Raw genomic sequence first — 23,073 nt, forward strand, 5'->3', positions numbered from 1 at the left:
TAGTGTGTCACTGTGTTTACATGTGAGAGGGGTTCCAGTTACATAATGAACTCGTTCTAATTGTTTTGACGGAGCTCGACAAACCTAAAAAATAAATGCTGGTTTTATCAAAAACTATGTCATATAGCTATATTTCAGATTTATTACAGCTAAACACATCTCAGAGCTCCTAGGAACCTCCTTCTCCCTACATTTCCCTCCTTCACACTCTTCCCTCAAATACTGTTACATTTGTCTTTTTTCCACACTCACACCCTGTCTTGATCATACTCTGACTACATGGCATCCATATGCAGGGCAAACTATTTTACAGTCTTATCTAGTATAATAGGACATGAACATTGAATTTGATAGTTATCTTTTATTTACACATTAGGACACAACGCATGAACATGAAGGGATCGTTTGCATTTGCAACCAACACCTCCGCAAACCCCCCTGCGGAATACTGGCCGCGGACAGGGGTGGGAATCCCCAAGCTGGAAGACTGTACTGCGTCATGTTAACATTAGCTAGCTAGTTAGCATGGATACAGAGTGCACCGGGCTAAAACTATAAAGGACGTAAGGTGTGTGATATAGTAAAACACTTACTAACTGGTAATGCACGTTAGCATTACGTTAAATGACAACTTTACCTGTTACTTACCAGAATAGCCTCCTACACGTGCGACGAATGACAGCAGGCAGAAGGCTGCGTGTTTTTCAGAAACACACCGGAGTTAAACTTACGCCGCATTATTTACCGGCACTTCTAACACCAACATTTGCAGCCGTTAACTCATATGTGGTAGTAACACTGAAATTACTTTCTCTGCGTCAAAATAAGGCAACACTGTGATTTTGATACTTTATCATTTATACTTAACTGTACCTTCCTCCCATTCCTCCGTCTCTGCTTATTGACATTTAGGAGAGTCTCAGATATAAATTAACAATTCAAAATTATCAAACAAAGACAGACACAACACTGAAAAGATGACAAAGACACAGTTTGAAAAGTAAATATGTTTTATTGCAAATCTCTTATCTTAACATAGCCTACCTTATCATATGTTAACTTAACCCATCTTATATCTTAACTTAACCTATCTTATTATATTTTAACTTAGCCTATCTTATCATATAACTTAACCTATCTTATCTTATTATATTTCAACTTAGCTTATATTAATATATTTCGTCTTAGCCTATCTTATATTTTAACTTAGCATATCTTATCCTATCGTATCTTATAGCTACATTAACACTTAAACAGTATCTCTTTCCGTTGGGTCCCGCGGGATCCCAGTCCCAATGCAGGGCTCTAACACGGGTATTCTAAGAAAAAGAAAATAAACACTTTACTTAACTTTACTTAAAGCAGTCATATAACTGCATTATACATACCCAATTAATGCCTTATAAATCATTTATAAAAGTATAAAAAACACGGCTGTAAATACTTATACAAAGGCATAACACATAGCTATGCTGATAATGCATTATGAATGCTCTGATCTATATATACACAATAAATATCTTCATAATACATTATATCGGCCATTAATCCATAATAAACAAGGCTATAATGTGTTATGCTTTTTTTGCAAGTGCATTGTGAAGGTGTCAATAATGCAGTTATATTACTGCTTTAAGTCATTTGTAAACCTGAATTCACAACCTTATATTTACTGCCTCTTGCTACTTCTTCTGAAGGGCAGGGGACAGCAGAAGAAGCACCACTTCATCTTCTTCTTCTTGTGGCTCTTCTCAGTATCATCTTCAGAAAGATCTTCGGCATTCACATGGAATGATACTTCTTCTTCACTGTAGATCTTCTCGGCAGCATCGGCATCTTCTTTTGTTTTATCTGTCTTCATCACTTCAGTCTCGTCCTCTTCCTCAGGTCCTTCTTCTGGTATAGTCAGTAGCTGTGATCTGTCTTCAGATGCCACCATACACTGAAACCTGACCAGTGTGGTAGCATCAGCATCTTCTGCCTGCTGGAATACCACATCAGCTTCTTCATTTTCCTCAGGTCCATCTTCCTGTAAAGTCTGCAGCCATATTCTGGCTACATATGCTGCCATGCACTGCCAACTGTCCACTGTGGCAGCATCAGTGTCTTCTGCTTCCTGAAGCTCCTCATCTGTTTCTTCATCTTCCTCAAGGTCTTCCTCCTGGATGGGTTCTAGCCAAGTTCTGCCTACTTGTGACACCACATATTCCACAGCATTCCCTGTACTTCTCCCTCCTTAACCTCCTCCACATTCACTCCCACCTCACATCCATTCTCCTCACCTCCATTTAGCATATCCATCATACTAATACCAGCCTCTGTCCCCTCCATCACAACCCTGGAGGCCTTCCCCTCAAATGTTCCCCACTCTGGTACCTCCACATATTCCTCACTACTCTGCCCCCTTACCTCACCCTCCCCCCGGCTTGTCCGGTCCTTCCTGACCAAACCAGCAGCAGCCTGACAAAGCACCCTGACACTGACAAACAAGCAGCAGCCTGACACTGACAAACAAGCAGCAGCCTGACACTGACAAACAAGCAGCAGCCTGACACTGACAAACAAGCAGCAGCCTGACACTGACAAACAAGCAGCAGCCTGACACTGACAAACCAGCAGCAGCCTGACACTGACAAACCAGCAGCAGCCTGACACTGACAAACCAGCAGCAGCCTGACACTGACAAACCAGCAGCAGCCTGACACTGACAAACCAGCAGCAGCCTGACACTGACAAACCAGCAGCAGCCTGACACTGACAAACCAGCAGCAGCCTGACACTGACAAACCAGCAGCAGCCTGACACTGACAAACCAGCAGCAGCCTGACACTGACAAACCAGCAGCAGCCTGACACTGACAAACCAGCAGCAGCCTGACACTGACAAACCAGCAGCAGCCTGACACTGACAAACAAGCAGCAGCCTGACACTGACAAACAAGCAGCAGCCTGACACTGACAAACAAGCAGCAGCCTGACACTGACAAACAAGCAGCAGCCTGACACTGACAAACAAGCAGCAGCCTGACACTGACAAACAAGCAGCAGCCTGACACTGACAAACCAGCAGCAGCCTGACACTGACAAACCAGCAGCAGCCTGACACTGACAAACCAGCAGCAGCCTGACACTGACAAACCAGCAGCAGCCTGACACTGACAAACCAGCAGCAGCCTGACACTGACAAACCAGCAGCAGCCTGACACTGACAAACCAGCAGCAGCCTGACACTGACAAACCAGCAGCAGCCTGACACTGACAAACCAGCAGCAGCCTGACACTGACAAACCAGCAGCACCCTGACAAACCAGCAGCAGCCTGACAAACCAGCAGCAGCCTCACAAACCAGCAGCAGCCTCACAAACCAGCAGCAGCCTCACAAACCAGCAGCAGCCTGACAAACCAGCAGCAGCCTGACAAACCAGCAGCCTGACAAACCAGCAGCAGCCTGACAAACCAGCAGCAGCCTGACCCTGACAAACCAGCAGCAGCCTGACCCTGACAAACCAGCAGCAGCCTGACAAAGCAGCAGCCTGACCCTGACAAACCAGCAGCAGCCTGACCCTGACAAACCAGCAGCAGCCTGACAAACCAGCAGCAGCCTGACAAACCAGCAGCAGCCTGACAAACCAGCAGCAGCCTGACAAACCAGCAGCAGCCTGACAAACCAGCAGCAGCCTGACAAACCAGCAGCAGCCTGACAAACCAGCAGCAGCCTGACAAACCAGCAGCAGCCTGACAAACCAGCAGCAGCCTGACAAACCAGCAGCACCCTGACAAAGCAGCACCCTGACAAAGCAGCACCCTGACACTGACAAACCAGCAGCAGCCTGACACTGACAAACCAGCAGCACCCTGACAAAGCAGCAGCCTGACACTGACAAAGCAGCAGCCTGACCCTGACAAAGCAGCACCCTGACAAAGCAGCACCAGCCTGACACTGACAAAGCAGCAGCAGCCTGACCCTGACAAACCAGCAGCAGCCTGACCCTGACAAACCAGCAGCAGCCTGACCCTGACAAACCAGCAGCAGCCTGACCCTGACAAACCAGCAGCAGCCTGACCCTGACAAACCAGCAGCAGCCTGACCCTGACAAACCAGCAGCAGCCTGACCCTGACAAACCAGCAGCAGCCTGACCCTGACAAACCAGCAGCAGCCTGACCCTGACAAACCAGCAGCAGCCTGACCCTGACAAACCAGCAGCAGCCTGACCCTGACAAACCAGCAGCAGCCTGACCCTGACAAACCAGCAGCAGCCTGACCCTGACAAACCAGCAGCAGCCTGACCCTGACAAACCAGCAGCAGCCTGACCCTGACAAACCAGCAGCAGCCTGACACTGACAAACCAGCAGCAGCCTGACACTGACAAACCAGCAGCAGCCTGACACTGACAAACCAGCAGCAGCCTGACACTGACAAACCAGCAGCAGCCTGACACTGACAAACCAGCAGCAGCCTGACACTGACAAACCAGCAGCACCCTGACAAACCAGCAGCACCCTGACAAACCAGCAGCAGCCTGACAAAGCAGCAGCAGCCTGACAAAGCAGCAGCAGCCTGACACTGACAAAGCAGCAGCAGCCTGACACTGACAAAGCAGCCTGACACTGACAAAGCAGCCTGACACTGACAAAGCAGCAGCAGCCCGACAAAGCAGCAGCAGCCCCCCGACAAAGCAGCAGCACCCCGACAAAGCAGCAGCACCCCGACAAAGCAGCAGCACCCCGACAAAGCAGCACCCCGACAAAGCAGCAGCCTGACAAACCAGCAGCAGCCTGACAAACCAGCAGCAGCCTGACCCTGACAAACCAGCAGCAGCCTGACCCTGACAAACCAGCAGCAGCCTGACCCTGACAAACCAGCAGCAGCCTGACAAACCAGCAGCAGCCTGACAAACCAGCAGCAGCCTGACAAACCAGCAGCAGCCTGACAAAGCAGCAGCAGCCTGACAAAGCAGCAGCAGCCTGACAAAGCAGCAGCAGCCTGACAAAGCAGCAGCAGCCTGACAAACCAGCAGCAGCCTGACAAACCAGCAGCAGCCTGACAAACCAGCAGCAGCCTGACACTGACAAACCAGCAGCAGCCTGACACTGACAAACCAGCAGCAGCCTGACACTGACAAACCAGCAGCAGCCTGACACTGACAAACCAGCAGCAGCCTGACCCTGACAAACCAGCAGCAGCCTGACCCTGACAAACCAGCAGCAGCCTGACCCTGACAAACCAGCAGCAGCCTGACCCTGACAAACCAGCAGCAGCCTGACCCTGACAAACCAGCAGCAGCCTGACCCTGACAAACCAGCAGCAGCCTGACCCTGACAAACCAGCAGCAGCCTGACCCTGACAAACCAGCAGCAGCCTGACCCTGACAAACCAGCAGCAGCCTGACCCTGACAAACCAGCAGCAGCCTGACACTGACAAACCAGCAGCAGCCTGACACTGACAAACCAGCAGCAGCCTGACACTGACAAACCAGCAGCAGCCTGACACTGACAAACCAGCAGCAGCCTGACACTGACAAACCAGCAGCACACTGACAAACCAGCAGCACACTGACAAACCAGCAGCACCCTGACAAACCAGCAGCACCCTGACAAACCAGCAGCACCCTGACAAACCAGCAGCACCCTGACAAACCAGCAGCACCCTGACAAACCAGCAGCCGCACCCTGACAAACCAGCAGCCGCACCCTGACAAACCAGCAGCCGCACCCTGACAAACCAGCAGCCTGACCCTGACAAACCAGCAGCAGCCTGACACTGACAAACCAGCAGCAGCCTGACACTGACAAACCAGCAGCAGCCTGACACTGACAAACCAGCAGCAGCCTGACCCTGACAAACCAGCAGCAGCCTGACAAACCAGCAGCACCCTGACAAACCAGCAGCACCCTGACAAACCAGCAGCACCCTGACAAACCAGCAGCAGCCTGACAAACCAGCAGCAGCCTGACAAAGAACCAGCAGCAGCCTGACAAACCAGCAGCAGCCTGACAAACCAGCAGCACCCTGACAAAGCAGCAGCACCCTGACAAACCAGCAGCACCCTGACAAAGCAGCACCCTGACAAAGCAGCACCCTGACAAACCAGCAGCACCCTGACAAACCAGCAGCACCCTGACAAACCAGCAGCACCCTGACAAACAAGCAGCACCCTGACAAACAAGCAGCACCCTGACAAACAAGCAGCACCCTGACAAACAAGCAGCACCCTGACAAACAAGCAGCAGCCTGACAAACAAGCAGCAGCCTGACAAACCAGCAGCAGCCTGACAAACAAGCAGCAGCCTGACAAACCAGCAGCACCCTGACAAACCAGCAGCAGCCTGACAAACCAGCAGCAGCCTGACAAACCAGCAGCACCCTGACACTGACAAACCAGCAGCAGCCTGACAAACCAGCAGCAGCCTGACACTGACAAACCAGCAGCAGCCTGACAAACCAGCAGCAGCCTGACACTGACAAAGCAGCAGCCTGACCCTGACAAACCAGCAGCACCCTGACAAACCAGCAGCACCCTGACAAACCAGCAGCACCCTGACAAACAAGCAGCACCCTGACAAACAAGCAGCACCCTGACAAACCAGCAGCAGCCTGACAAACAAGCAGCACCCTGACAAACAAGCAGCACCCTGACAAACCAGCAGCAGCCTGACAAACCAGCAGCAGCCTGACACTGACAAACCAGCAGCAGCCTGACACTGACAAACCAGCAGCAGCCTGACAAACCAGCAGCACCCTGACAAACCAGCAGCACCCTGACAAACCAGCAGCACCCTGACAAACAAGCAGCACCCTGACAAACAAGCAGCACCCTGACAAACCAGCAGCAGCCTGACAAACAAGCAGCACCCTGACAAACAAGCAGCACCCTGACAAACCAGCAGCAGCCTGACAAACCAGCAGCAGCCTGACACTGACAAACCAGCAGCAGCCTGACACTGACAAACCAGCAGCACCCTGACAAACCAGCAGCACCCTGACAAACAAGCAGCACCCTGACAAACAAGCAGCACCCTGACAAACCAGCAGCAGCCTGACAAACAAGCAGCACCCTGACAAACAAGCAGCACCCTGACAAACCAGCAGCAGCCTGACAAACCAGCAGCAGCCTGACACTGACAAACCAGCAGCAGCCTGACACTGACAAACCAGCAGCAGCCTGACACTGACAAACCAGCAGCAGCCTGACACTGACAAACCAGCAGCAGCCTGACACTGACAAACCAGCAGCAGCCTGACACTGACAAACCAGCAGCAGCCTGACACTGACAAACCAGCAGCAGCCTGACAAAGCAGCACCCTGACAAAGAAGCAGCCTGACCCTGACAAAGAAGCAGCCTGACAAAGCAGCAGCAGCCTGACAAAGCAGCAGCAGCCTGACAAAGCAGCAGCAGCCTGACAAAGCAGCAGCAGCCTGACAAAGCAGCAGCACCCTGACAAAGCAGCAGCACCCTGACAAACCAGCAGCAGCCTGACAAACCAGCAGCCTGACACTGACAAACCAGCAGCCTGACACTGACAAACCAGCAGCCTGACAAAGCAGCAGCAGCCTGACAAAGCAGCAGCAGCCTGACAAAGCAGCAGCAGCCTGACAAAGCAGCAGCACCCTGACAAAGCAGCAGCACCCTGACAAACCAGCAGCAGCCTGACAAACCAGCAGCCTGACACTGACAAACCAGCAGCCTGACACTGACAAACCAGCAGCCTGACAAACCAGCAGCCTGACAAACCAGCAGCCTGACAAACCAGCAGCCTGACAAACCAGCAGCCTGACAAACCAGCAGCCTGACAAACCAGCAGCCTGACAAACCAGCAGCCTGACACACCAGCACCCTGACAAACCAGCAGCACCCTGACAAACCAGCAGCACCCTGACAAACCAGCAGCACCCTGACAAACCAGCAGCACCCTGACAAACCAGCAGCACCCTGACAAACCAGCAGCAGCCTGACACTGACAAACCAGCAGCAGCCTGACACTGACAAACCAGCAGCAGCCTGACACTGACAAACCAGCAGCAGCCTGACCCTGACAAAGCAGCACCCTGACAAACCAGCAGCACCCTGACAAACCAGCAGCACCCTGACAAACCAGCAGCACCCTGACAAACCAGCAGCACCCTGACAAACCAGCAGCACCCTGACAAACCAGCAGCAGCCTGACAAACCAGCAGCAGCCTGACACTGACAAACCAGCAGCAGCCTGACACTGACAAACCAGCAGCAGCCTGACACTGACAAAGCAGCAGCAGCCTGACAAAGCAGCAGCAGCCTGACAAAGCAGCAGCAGCCTGACAAAGCAGCAGCAGCCTGACAAAGCAGCAGCAGCCTGACAAAGCAGCAGCAGCCTGACAAACCAGCAGCAGCCTGACAAACCAGCAGCAGCCTGACAAACCAGCAGCACCCTGACAAAGCAGCAGCACCCTGACAAAGCAGCACCCTGACAAAGCAGCACCCTGACAAAGCAGCACCCTGACAAACCAGCAGCACCCTGACAAACCAGCAGCACCCTGACAAACCAGCAGCACCCTGACAAACCAGCAGCACCCTGACAAACCAGCAGCAGCCTGACAAACCAGCAGCAGCCTGACACTGACAAAGCAGCAGCCTGACACTGACAAAGCAGCAGCCTGACACTGACAAAGCAGCAGCCTGACACTGACAAAGCAGCAGCCTGACACTGACAAAGCAGCAGCCTGACAAAGCAGCAGCCTGACAAACCAGCAGCCTGACACTGACAAACCAGCAGCCTGACACTGACAAACAAGCAGCCTGACAAAGCAGCAGCAGCCTGACAAAGCAGCAGCAGCCTGACACTGACAAAGCAGCAGCCTGACACTGACAAAGCAGCAGCAGCCTGACACTGACAAAGCAGCAGCAGCCTGACACTGACAAAGCAGCAGCAGCCTGACAAACCAGCAGCAGCCTGACAAAGCAGCAGCCTGACAAAGCAGCACCCTGACAAAGCAGCAGCACCCTGACAAAGCAGCAGCAGCCCCCTGACAAAGCAGCAGCAGCCCCCTGACAAAGCAGCAGCAGCCCCCTGACACTGACAAAGCAGCAGCCTGACCCTGACAAAGCAGCAGCCTGACCCTGACAAACCAGCAGCCTGACCCTGACAAACCAGCAGCAGCCTGACAAACCAGCAGCAGCCTGACAAACCAGCACCCTGACAAACCAGCACCCTGACAAAGCAGCAGCCTGACAAAGCAGCACCCTGACAAAGCAGCACCCTGACAAAGCAGCACCCTGACAAAGCAGCACCCTGACAAAGCAGCACCCTGACAAAGCAGCAGCCTGACAAAGCAGCAGCCTGACACTGACAAAGCAGCAGCCTGACACTGACAAAGCAGCAGCCTGACACTGACAAAGCAGCAGCCTGACACTGACAAAGCAGCAGCCTGACAAAGCAGCAGCCTGACACTGACAAAGCAGCAGCCTGACACTGACAAAGCAGCAGCCTGACACTGACAAACCAGCAGCCTGACACTGACAAACCAGCAGCCTGACACTGACAAACAAGCAGCACCCTGACAAACCAGCACCCTGACAAACCAGCACCCGCCTGACCCTGACAAACCAGCAGCAGCCTGACCCTGACAAACCAGCAGCAGCCTGACACTGACAAACCAGCAGCCTGACCCTGACAAACCAGCAGCAGCCTGACACTGACAAACCAGCAGCAGCCTGACAAACCAGCAGCCTCAGCCTGACAAACCAGCAGCCTGACCCTGACAAACCAGCAGCCTGACCCTGACAAACCAGCAGCCTGACCCTGACAAACCAGCAGCAGCCTGACCCTGACAAACCAGCAGCAGCCTGACCCTGACAAACCAGCAGCAGCCTGACACTGACAAAGCAGCAGCAGCCTGACAAAGCAGCAGCAGCCTGACAAAGCAGCAGCAGCCTGACAAAGCAGCAGCAGCCTGACAAAGCAGCAGCAGCCTGACAAAGCAGCAGCAGCCTGACAAAGCAGCACCCTGACAAAGCAGCACCCTGACAAAGCAGCAGCACCCTGACAAAGCAGCAGCACCCTGACAAAGCAGCAGCACCCTGACAAACCAGCAGCACCCTGACAAACCAGCAGCACCCTGACAAACCAGCAGCACCCTGACAAACCAGCAGCAGCCTGACAAACCAGCAGCAGCCTGACAAACCAGCAGCAGCCTGACACTGACAAAGCAGCAGCCTGACACTGACAAAGCAGCAGCCTGACACTGACAAAGCAGCAGCCTGACACTGACAAAGCAGCAGCCTGACACTGACAAAGCAGCAGCCTGACACTGACAAAGCAGCAGCCTGACACTGACAAAGCAGCAGCCTGACAAAGCAGCAGCCTGACAAAGCAGCAGCCTGACAAAGCAGCAGCCTGACAAAGCAGCAGCCTGACAAACCAGCAGCCTGACAAACCAGCAGCCTGACACTGACAAACCAGCAGCCTGACACTGACAAACCAGCAGCCTGACACTGACAAACAAGCAGCCTGACAAAGCAGCAGCAGCCTGACAAAGCAGCAGCAGCCTGACACTGACAAAGCAGCAGCCTGACACTGACAAAGCAGCAGCAGCCTGACACTGACAAAGCAGCAGCAGCCTGACAAAGCAGCAGCAGCCTGACAAAGCAGCAGCAGCCTGACAAAGCAGCACCCTGACAAAGCAGCACCCTGACAAAGCAGCAGCACCCTGACAAAGCAGCAGCACCCTGACAAAGCAGCAGCAGCCCCCTGACACTGACAAACCAGCGGCACCCTGACAAAGCAGCAGCCTGACACTGACAAACCAGCAGCACCCTGACACTGACAAACCAGCAGCACCCTGACACTGACAAACCAGCAGCACCCTGACAAACCAGCAGCACCCTGACAAACCAGCAGCACCCTGACAAACCAGCAGCACCCTGACAAACCAGCAGCACCCTGACAAACAAGCAGCACCCTGACAAACAAGCAGCACCCTGACAAACCAGCAGCAGCCTGACAAACAAGCAGCACCCTGACAAACAAGCAGCACCCTGACAAACAAGCAGCAGCCTGACAAACCAGCAGCAGCCTGACAAACCAGCAGCAGCCTGACAAACCAGCAGCAGCCTGACAAACCAGCAGCAGCCTGACAAACCAGCAGCACCATGACAAACAAGCAGCACCCTGACAAACAAGCAGCACCCTGACAAACAAGCAGCACCCTGACAAACAAGCAGCACCCTGACAAACAAGCAGCACCCTGACAAACAAGCAGCACCCTGACAAACCAGCAGCAGCCTGACAAACCAGCAGCAGCCTGACAAAGCAGCACCCTGACCCTGACAAAGCAGCACCCTGACCCTGACAAAGCAGCAGCCTGACCCTGACAAAGCAGCAGCCTGACCCTGACAAAGCAGCAGCCTGACCCTGACAAAGCAGCAGCCTGACACTGACAAAGCAGCAGCCTGACACTGACAAAGCAGCAGCCTGACACTGACAAAGCAGCAGCCTGACACTGACAAAGCAGCAGCCTGACAAAGCAGCCTGACCCTGACAAAGCAGCCTGACCCTGACAAACCAGCAGCAGCCTGACCCTGACAAACCAGCAGCAGCCTGACACTGACAAACCAGCAGCAGCCTGACACTGACAAACCAGCAGCAGCCTGACACTGACAAACCAGCAGCAGCCTGACACTGACAAACCAGCAGCAGCCTGACACTGACAAACCAGCAGCAGCCTGACACTGACAAACCAGCAGCAGCCTGACACTGACAAACCAGCAGCAGCCTGACACTGACAAACCAGCAGCAGCCTGACACTGACAAACCAGCAGCAGCCTGACACTGACAAACCAGCAGCAGCCTGACACTGACAAACCAGCAGCAGCCTGACACTGACAAACCAGCAGCAGCCTGACACTGACAAACCAGCAGCACACTGACAAACCAGCAGCACACTGACAAACCAGCAGCACCCTGACAAACCAGCAGCACCCTGACAAACCAGCAGCACCCTGACAAACCAGCAGCACCCTGACAAACCAGCAGCACCCTGACAAACCAGCAGCAGCCTGACAAACCAGCAGCAGCCTGACAAACCAGCAGCAGCCTGACCCTGACAAACCAGCAGCAGCCTGACACTGACAAACCAGCAGCAGCCTGACACTGACAAACCAGCAGCAGCCTGACACTGACAAACCAGCAGCAGCCTGACACTGACAAACCAGCAGCAGCCTGACCCTGACAAACCAGCAGCAGCCTGACCCTGACAAAGCAGCAGCACCCTGACCCTGACAAAGCAGCAGCACCCTGACCCTGACAAACCAGCAGCACCCTGACAAACCAGCAGCACCCTGACAAACCAGCAGCACCCTGACAAACCAGCAGCACCCTGACAAACCAGCAGCACCCTGACAAACCAGCAGCACCCTGACAAACCAGCAGCACCCTGACAAACAAGCAGCACCCTGACAAACAAGCAGCACCCTGACAAACCAGCAGCAGCCTGACAAACAAGCAGCACCCTGACAAACAAGCAGCAGCCTGACAAACAAGCAGCAGCCTGACAAACCAGCAGCAGCCTGACACTGACAAAGCAGCAGCCTGACACTGACAAAGCAGCAGCAGCCTGACCCTGACAAACCAGCAGCAGCCTGACCCTGACAAACCAGCAGCAGCCTGACCCTGACAAACCAGCAGCAGCCTGACCCTGACAAACCAGCAGCAGCCTGACACTGACAAACCAGCAGCAGCCTGACACTGACAAACCAGCAGCAGCCTGACACTGACAAACCAGCAGCAGCCTGACACTGACAAACCAGCAGCAGCCTGACACTGACAAACCAGCAGCAGCCTGACACTGACAAACCAGCAGCAGCCTGACACTGACAAACCAGCAGCAGCCTGACACTGACAAACCAGCAGCAGCCTGACACTGACAAACCAGCAGCAGCCTGACACTGACAAACCAGCAGCACACTGACAAACCAGCAGCACACTGACAAACCAGCAGCACACTGACAAACCAGCAGCACCCTGACAAACCAGCAGCACCCTGACAAACCAGCAGCACCCTGACAAACCAGCAGCACCCTGACAAACCAGCAGCACCCTGACAAACCAGCAGCACCCTGACAAACCAGCAGCAGCCTGACAAACCAGCAGCAGCCTGACAAACCAGCAGCAGCCTGACAAACCAGCAGCAGCCTGACCCTGACAAACCAGCAGCAGCCTGACACTGACAAACCAGCAGCAGCCTGACACTGACAAACCAGCAGCAGCCTGACACTGACAAACCAGCAGCAGCCTGACACTGACAAACCAGCAGCAGCCTGACACTGACAAACCAGCAGCAGCCTGACCCTGACAAAGCAGCCTGACCCTGACAAAGCAGCAGCACCCTGACAAACCAGCAGCAGCCTGACAAACCAGCAGCAGCCTGACAAACCAGCAGCAGCCTGACAAACCAGCAGCAGCCTGACAAACCAGCAGCACCCTGACAAACCAGCAGCACCCTGACAAAGCAGCAGCAGCCTGACAAAGCAGCAGCAGCCTGACAAAGCAGCAGCAGCCTGACAAAGCAGCAGCAGCCTGACAAAGCAGCAGCAGCCTGACAAAGCAGCAGCAGCCTGACAAAGCAGCAGCACCCTGACAAAGCAGCAGCACCCTGACAAAGCAGCAGCAGCCTGACAAAGCAGCAGCAGCCTGACACTGACAAACCAGCAGCCTGACCCTGACAAACCAGCAGCAGCCTGACACTGACAAACCAGCAGCAGCCTGACAAACCAGCAGCCTGACCCTGACAAACCAGCAGCCTGACCCTGACAAACCAGCAGCAGCCTGACCCTGACAAACCAGCAGCAGCCTGACCCTGACAAACCAGCAGCAGCCTGACCCTGACAAACCAGCAGCAGCCTGACCCTGACAAACCAGCAGCAGCCTGACACTGACAAAGCAGCAGCCTGACACTGACAAAGCAGCAGCCTGACACTGACAAAGCAGCAGCCTGACACTGACAAAGCAGCAGCCTGACAAACCAGCAGCACGACAAACCAGCAGCACGACAAACCAGCAGCAGCCTGACACTGACAAACCAGCAGCACCCTGACAAACCAGCAGCAGCCTGACAAACCAGCAGCCTGACCCTGACAAACCAGCAGCAGCCTGACAAACCAGCAGCAGCCTGACAAACCAGCAGCCTGACAAACCAGCAGCCTGACAAACCAGCAGCCTGACAAACCAGCAGCCTGACAAACCAGCAGCCTGACACTGACAAACCAGCAGCCTGACACTGACAAACCAGCAGCCTGACACTGACAAACCAGCAGCCTGACACTGACAAACCAGCAGCCTGACACTGACAAACCAGCAGCCTGACACTGACAAACCAGCAGCCTGACACTGACAAACCAGCAGCCTGACCCTGACAAAGCAGCAGCCTGACCCTGACAAAGCAGCAGCCTGACCCTGACAAAGCAGCAGCCTGACCCTGACAAAGCAGCACCCTGACAAAGCAGCACCCTGACAAAGCAGCAGCAGCCTGACAAAGCAGCAGCAGCCTGACAAAGCAGCAGCAGCCTGACAAAGCAGCAGCACCCTGACAAAGCAGCAGCACCCTGACAAAGCAGCAGCAGCCAGACAAAGCAGCAGCAGCCTGACAAAGCAGCAGCAGCCTGACAAAGCAGCAGCAGCCTGACAAAGCAGCAGCACCCTGACAAAGCAGCAGCACCCTGACAAAGCAGCAGCCTGACAAAGCAGCAGCCTGACAAACCAGCAGCAGCCTGACAAACCAGCAGCAGCCTGACACTGACAAACCAGCAGCAGCCTGACAAACCAGCAGCAGCCTGACAAACCAGCAGCAGCCTGACAAACCAGCAGCAGCCTGACCCTGACAAACCAGCAGCAGCCTGACCCTGACAAACCAGCAGCAGCCTGACACTGACAAACCAGCAGCAGCCTGACACTGACAAACCAGCAGCAGCCTGACAAACCAGCAGCAGCCTGACAAACCAGCAGCAGCCTGACAAACCAGCAGCAGCCTGACAAACCAGCAGCAGCCTGACAAACCAGCAGCAGCCTGACAAACCAGCAGAAGCCTGACAAACCAGCAGCAGCCTGACAAAGCAGCACCCTGACAAAGCAGCACCCTGACAAACCAGCCTGACACTGACAAAGCAGCAGCCTGACACTGACACTGACAAACCAGCAGCAGCCTGACACTGACAAACCAGCAGCAGCCTGACACTGACACTGACAAACCAGCAGCAGCCTGACACTGACACTGACAAACCAGCAGCAGCCTGACACTGACACTGACAAACCAGCAGCAGCCTGACAAACCAGCAGCAGCCTGACAAACCAGCAGCAGCCTGACAAACCAGCAGCAGCCTGACAAACCAGCAGCAGCCTGACAAAGCAGCACCCTGACCCAGCAGCACCCTGACCCTGACAAAGCAGCACCCTGACCCTGACAAAGCAGCACCCTGACCCTGACAAAGCAGCACCCTGACCCTGACAAAGCAGCACCCTGACCCTGACAAAGCAGCAGCCTGACCCTGACAAAGCAGCAGCCTGACCCTGACAAAGCAGCAGCCTGACACTGACAAAGCAGCAGCCTGACACTGACAAAGCAGCAGCCTGACACTGACAAAGCAGCAGCCTGACAAACCAGCAGCAGCCTGACAAACCAGCAGCAGCCTGACAAACCAGCAGCAGCCTGACAAACCAGCAGCCGCCTGACCCTGACAAACCAGCAGCAGCCTGACCCTGACAAACCAGCAGCAGCCTGACCCTGACAAACCAGCAGCACCCTGACAAACCAGCAGCACCCTGACAAACCAGCAGCACCCTGACAAACCAGCAGCACCCTGACAAACCAGCAGCAGCCTGACAAAGCAGCAGCAGCCTGACAAAGCAGCAGTAGCCTGACAAAGCAGCAGCAGCCTGACAAAGCAGCAGCAGCCTGACAAAGCAGCAGCAGCCTGACAAAGCAGCAGCAGCCTGACAAAGCAGCAGCAGCCTGACAAACCAGCAGCAGCCTGACAAACCAGCAGCAGCCTGACACTGACAAACCAGCAGCAGCCTGACACTGACAAACCAGCAGCAGCCTGACACTGACAAACCAGCAGCAGCCTGACACTGACAAACCAGCAGCAGCCTGACAAACCAGCAGCAGCCTGACAAACCAGCAGCAGCCTGACAAACCAGCAGCAGCCTGACAAACCAGCAGCAGCCTGACAAACCAGCAGCACCCTGACAAACCAGCAGCACCCTGACAAACCAGCAGCACCCTGACAAACCAGCAGCACCCTGACAAACAAGCAGCACCCTGACAAACAAGCAGCAGCCTGACACTGACAAACAAGCAGCAGCCTGACACTGACAAACCAGCAGCAGCCTGACACTGACAAACCAGCAGCAACCTGACACTGACAAACCAGCAGCAGCCTGACAAACCAGCAGCAGCCTGACAAACCAGCAGCAGCCTGACACTGACAAACCAGCAGCAGCCTGACACTGACAAACCAGCAGCAGCCTGACACTGACAAACCAGCAGCAGCCTGACACTGACAAACCAGCAGCAGCCTGACACTGACAAACCAGCAGCAGCCTGACACTGACAAACCAGCAGCAGCCTGACACTGACAAACCAGCAGCAGCCTGACACTGACAAACCAGCAGCACACTGACAAACCAGCAGCACACTGACAAACCAGCAGCACCCTGACAAACCAGCAGCACCCTGACAAACCAGCAGCACCCTGACAAACCAGCAGCACCCTGACAAACCAGCAGCACCCTGACAAACCAGCAGCACCCTGACAAACCAGCAGCAGCCTGACAAACCAGCAGCAGCCTGACAAACCAGCAGCAGCCTGACAAACCAGCAGCAGCCTGACCCTGACAAACCAGCAGCAGCCTGACACTGACAAACCAGCAGCAGCCTGACACTGACAAACCAGCAGCAGCCTGACACTGACAAACCAGCAGCAGCCTGACACTGACAAACCAGCAGCAGCCTGACCCTGACAAACCAGCAGCAGCCTGACCCTGACAAAGCAGCCTGACCCTGACAAACCAGCAGCACCCTGACAAACCAGCAGCACCCTGACAAACCAGCAGCAGCCTGACAAACCAGCAGCAGCCTGACAAACCAGCAGCAGCCTGACAAACCAGCAGCAGCCTGACCCTGACAAACCAGCAGCAGCCTGACCCTGACAAACCAGCAGCACCCTGACAAACCAGCAGCACCCTGACAAACCAGCAGCAGCCTGACAAAGCAGCAGCAGCCTGACAAAGCAGCAGCAGCCTGACAAAGCAGCAGCAGCCTGACAAAGCAGCAGCAGCCTGACAAAGCAGCAGCAGCCTGACAAAGCAGCAGCAGCCTGACAAAGCAGCAGCACCCTGACAAAGCAGCAGCACCCTGACAAAGCAGCAGCAGCCTGACACTGACAAACCAGCAGCCTGACACTGACAAACCAGCAGCAGCCTGACACTGACAAACCAGCAGCAGCCTGACAAACCAGCAGCCTGACCCTGACAAACCAGCAGCAGCCTGACCCTGACAAACCAGCAGCAGCCTGACCCTGACAAACCAGCAGCAGCCTGACCCTGACAAACCAGCAGCAGCCTGACCCTGACAAACCAGCAGCAGCCTGACCCTGACAAACCAGCAGCAGCCTGACCCTGACAAACCAGCAGCAGCCTGACAAACCAGCAGCAGCCTGACAAAGCAGCAGCAGCCTGACAAAGCAGCAGCAGCCTGACAAAGCAGCAGCAGCCTGACACTGACAAAGCAGCAGCCTGACACTGACAAAGCAGCAGCCTGACACTGACAAAGCAGCAGCCTGACACTGACAAAGCAGCAGCCTGACACTGACAAAGCAGCAGCCTGACAAACCAGCAGCACGACAAACCAGCAGCACGACAAACCAGCAGCAGCCTGACACTGACAAACCAGCAGCACCCTGACAAAGCAGCAGCCTGACCCTGACAAACCAGCAGCCTGACCCTGACAAACCAGCAGCAGCCTGACAAACCAGCAGCAGCCTGACAAACCAGCAGCCTGACAAAGCAGCAGCCTGACAAAGCAGCAGCCTGACAAAGCAGCACCCTGACAAAGCAGCACCCTGACAAAGCAGCACCCTGACAAAGCAGCAGCCTGACAAAGCAGCAGCCTGACACTGACAAAGCAGCAGCCTGACACTGACAAAGCAGCAGCCTGACACTGACAAAGCAGCAGCCTGACACTGACAAAGCAGCAGCCTGACACTGACAAAGCAGCAGCCTGACACTGACAAAGCAGCAGCCTGACACTGACAAAGCAGCAGCCTGACAAAGCAGCAGCCTGACAAAGCAGCAGCCTGACAAAGCAGCAGCCTGACAAAGCAGCAGCCTGACAAAGCAGCAGCCTGACACTGACAAAGCAGCAGCCTGACACTGACAAAGCAGCAGCCTGACAAACCAGCAGCCTGACAAACCAGCAGCCTGACCAACCAGCAGCCTGACCCTGACAAACCAGCAGCAGCCTGACCCTGACAAACCAGCAGCAGCCTGACCCTGACAAACCAGCAGCAGCCTGACCCTGACAAACCAGCAGCAGCCTGACCCTGACAAACCAGCAGCAGCCTGACCCTGACAAACCAGCAGCCTGACAAACCAGCAGCCTGACAAACCAGCAGCCTGACAAACCAACAGCCTGACAAACCAGCAGCCTGACAAACCAGCAGCCTGACAAACCAGCAGCCTGACAAACCAGCAGCCTGACACTGACAAACCAGCAGCCTGACACTGACAAACCAGCAGCCTGACACTGACAAACCAGCAGCCAGACACTGACAAACCAGCAGCCAGACACTGACAAACCAGCAGCCTGACACTGACAAACCAGCAGCCTGACACTGACAAACCAGCAGCCTGACACTGACAAACCAGCAGCCTGACACTGACAAACCAGCAGCCTGACCCTGACAAACCAGCAGCCTGACACTGACAAACCAGCAGCCTGACCCTGACAAAGCAGCAGCCTGACCCTGACAAAGCAGCAGCCTGACCCTGACAAAGCAGCACCCTGACAAACCAGCACCCTGACAAAGCAGCAGCAGCCTGACACTGACAAAGCAGCAGCAGCCTGACAAAGCAGCAGCAGCCTGACCCTGACAAAGCAGCAGCAGCCTGACACTGACAAAGCAGCAGCAGCCTGACAAAGCAGCAGCAGCCTGACAAAGCAGCAGCAGCCTGACAAAGCAGCAGCAGCCTGACAAAGCAGCAGCAGCCTGACAAAGCAGCAGCACCCTGACAAAGCAGCAGCACCCTGACAAAGCAGCAGCACCCTGACAAAGCAGCAGCCTGACAAAGCAGCAGCCTGACAAACCAGCAGCAGCCTGACAAACCAGCAGCAGCCTGACACTGACAAACCAGCAGCAGCCTGACACTGACAAACCAGCAGCAGCCTGACAAACCAGCAGCAGCCTGACAAACCAGCAGCAGCCTGACAAACCAGCAGCAGCCTGACCCTGACAAACCAGCAGCAGCCTGACCCTGACAAACCAGCAGCAGCCTGACCCTGACAAACCAGCAGCAGCCTGACCCTGACAAACCAGCAGCAGCCTGACCCTGACAAACCAGCAGCAGCCTGACCCTGACAAACCAGCAGCAGCCTGACACTGACAAACCAGCAGCAGCCTGACACTGACAAACCAGCAGCAGCCTGACCCTGACAAACCAGCAGCAGCCTGACCCTGACAAACCAGCAGCAGCCTGACCCTGACAAACCAGCAGCAGCCTGACACTGACAAACCAGCAGCAGCCTGACACTGACAAACCAGCAGCAGCCTGACACTGACAAACCAGCAGCAGCCTGACAAACCAGCAGCAGCCTGACAAACCAGCAGCAGCCTGACAAACCAGCAGCAGCCTGACAAACCAGCAGCAGCCTGACAAACCAGCAGAAGCCTGACAAACCAGCAGAAGCCTGACAAACCAGCAGCACCCTGACAAAGCAGCACCCTGACAAACCAGCCTGACACTGACAAACCAGCAGCAGCCTGACACTGACACTGACAAACCAGCAGCAGCCTGACACTGACAAACCAGCAGCAGCCTGACACTGACACTGACAAACCAGCAGCAGCCTGACACTGACACTGACAAACCAGCAGCAGCCTGACACTGACACTGACAAACCAGCAGCAGCCTGACACTGACACTGACAAACCAGCAGCAGCCTGACAAACCAGCAGCAGCCTGACAAACCAGCAGCAGCCTGACAAACCAGCAGCAGCCTGACAAAGCAGCAGCCTGACAAACCAGCAGCAGCCTGACAAACCAGCAGCAGCCTGACAAACCAGCAGCCGCCTGACCCTGACAAACCAGCAGCAGCCTGACCCTGACAAACCAGCAGCAGCCTGACCCTGACAAACCAGCAGCAGCCTGACCCTGACAAACCAGCAGCACCCTGACCCTGACAAACCAGCAGCACCCTGACAAACCAGCAGCACCCTGACAAACCAGCAGCAGCCTGACAAACCAGCAGCAGCCTGACAAACCAGCAGCAGCCTGACAAAGCAGCAGCAGCCTGACAAAGCAGCAGCAGCCTGACAAAGCAGCAGCAGCCTGACAAACCAGCAGCAGCCTGACAAACCAGCAGAAGCCTGACAAACCAGCAGAAGCCTGACAAACCAGCAGCACCCTGACAAACCAGCAGCACCCTGACAAACCAGCAGCACCCTGACAAACCAGCAGCACCCTGACAAACAAGCAGCAGCCTGACACTGACAAACAAGCAGCAGCCTGACACTGACAAACCAGCAGCAGCCTGACACTGACAAACCAGCAGCAGCCTGACACTGACAAACCAGCAGCAGCCTGACAAAGCAGCACCCTGACAAAGCAGCACCCTGACAAAGAAGCAGCCTGACCCTGACAAAGAAGCAGCCTGACAAAGCAGCCTGACCCTGACAAAGAAGCAGCCTGACCCTGACAAAGAAGCAGCCTGACCCTGACAAAGCAGCAGCACCCTGACAAAGCAGCAGCACCCTGACAAAGCAGCAGCACCCTGACAAAGCAGCAGCAGCCTGACAAAGCAGCAGCCTGACAAAGCAGCAGCAGCCTGACACACCAGCAGCAGCCTGACACTGACAAACCAGCAGCAGCCTGACACTGACAAACCAGCAGCAGCCTGACAAACCAGCAGCAGCCTGACAAACCAGCAGCAGCCTGACCCTGACAAACCAGCAGCAGCCTGACCCTGACAAACCAGCAGCTTGACCCTGACAAACCAGCAGCCTGACCCTGACAAACCAGCAGCAGCCTGACACTGACAAACCAGCAGCAGCCTGACCCTGACAAACCAGCAGCCTGACCCTGACAAACCAGCAGCAGCCTGACACTGACAAACCAGCAGCAGCCTGACACTGACAAACCAGCAGCAGCCTGACACTGACAAACCAGCAGCAGCCTGACACTGACAAACCAGCAGCAGCCTGACACTGACAAACCAGCAGCAGCCTGACAAACCAGCAGCAGCCTGACAAACCAGCATCAGCCTGACAAACCAGCATCAGCCTGACAAACCAGCATCAGCCTGACAAACCAGCAGCCTGACAAACCAGCAGCCTGACAAACCAGCAGCCTGACAAACCAGCAGCCTGACACACCAGCAGCCTGACACACCAGCAGCCTGACACACCAGCAGCCTGGCAAAGCAGCAGCAGCCTGACAAACCAGCAGCAGCCTGACACTGACAAACCAGCAGCAGCCTGACACTGACAAACCAGCAGCAGCCTGACACTGACAAACCAGCAGCACCCTGACAAACCAGCAGCACCCTGACAAACCAGCAGCACCCTGACAAACCAGCAGCACCCTGACAAACCAGCAGCAGCCTGACACTGACAAACCAGCAGCAGCCTGACACTGACAAACCAGCAGCAGCCTGACACTGACAAACCAGCAGCAGCCTGACACTGACAAACCAGCAGCAGCCTGACACTGACAAACAAGCAGCACCCTGACACTGACAAACAAGCAGCAGCCTGACAAAGCAGCCTGACACTGACAAAGCAGCAGCAGCCTGACACTGACAAAGCAGCAGCAGCCTGACACTGACAAAGCAGCAGCCTGACACTGACAAACCAGCAGCAGCCTGACAAACCAGCAGCACCCTGACAAACCAGCAGCACCCTGACAAACCAGCAGCACCCTGACAAACCAGCAGCACCCTGACAAACCAGCAGCACCCTGACAAACCAGCAGCAGCCTGACACTGACAAACCAGCAGCCTGACAAACCAGCAGCCTGACACACCAGCAGCCTAACCCTGACAAACCAGCAGCACCCTGACAAACCAGCAGCACCCTGACAAACCAGCAGCACCCTGACAAACCAGCAGCACCCTGACAAACCAGCAGCACCCTGACAAAGCAGCAGCAGCCTGACACTGACAAAGCAGCAGCAGCCTGACAAAGCAGCAGCAGCCTGACAAAGCAGCAGCAGCCTGACAAAGCAGCAGCAGCCTGACAAAGCAGCAGCAGCCTGACAAAGCAGCAGCACCCTGACAAAGCAGCAGCCTGACAAAGCAGCAGCCTGACAAACCAGCAGCAGCCTGACAAACCAGCAGCAGCCTGACACTGACAAACCAGCAGCCTGACCCTGACAAACCAGCAGCCTGACCCTGACAAACCAGCAGCCTGACCCTGACAAACCAGCAGCCTGACCCTGACAAACCAGCAGCCTGACCCTGACAAACCAGCAGCCTGACCCTGACAAACCAGCAGCAGCCTGACCCTGACAAACCAGCAGCAGCCTGACAAACCAGCAGCAGCCTGACAAACCAGCAGCAGCCTGACAAACCAGCAGCAGCCTGACAAACCAGCAGCAGCCTGACAAACCAGCAGCAGCCTGACAAACCAGCAGCAGCCTGACACTGACAAACCAGCAGCAGCCTGACACTGACAAACCAGCAGCCTGACAAACCAGCAGCCTGACAAACCAGCAGCCTGACAAACCAGCAGCCTGACAAACCAGCAGCCTGACAAAGCAGCAGCCTGACCCTGACAAAGCAGCAGCCTGACCCTGACAAAGCAGCAGCCTGACCCTGACAAAGCAGCA

Source organism: Brienomyrus brachyistius, unplaced genomic scaffold, assembly GCF_023856365.1.
Source record: "Brienomyrus brachyistius isolate T26 unplaced genomic scaffold, BBRACH_0.4 scaffold72, whole genome shotgun sequence".
Taxonomy (NCBI): domain Eukaryota; kingdom Metazoa; phylum Chordata; class Actinopteri; order Osteoglossiformes; family Mormyridae; genus Brienomyrus; species Brienomyrus brachyistius.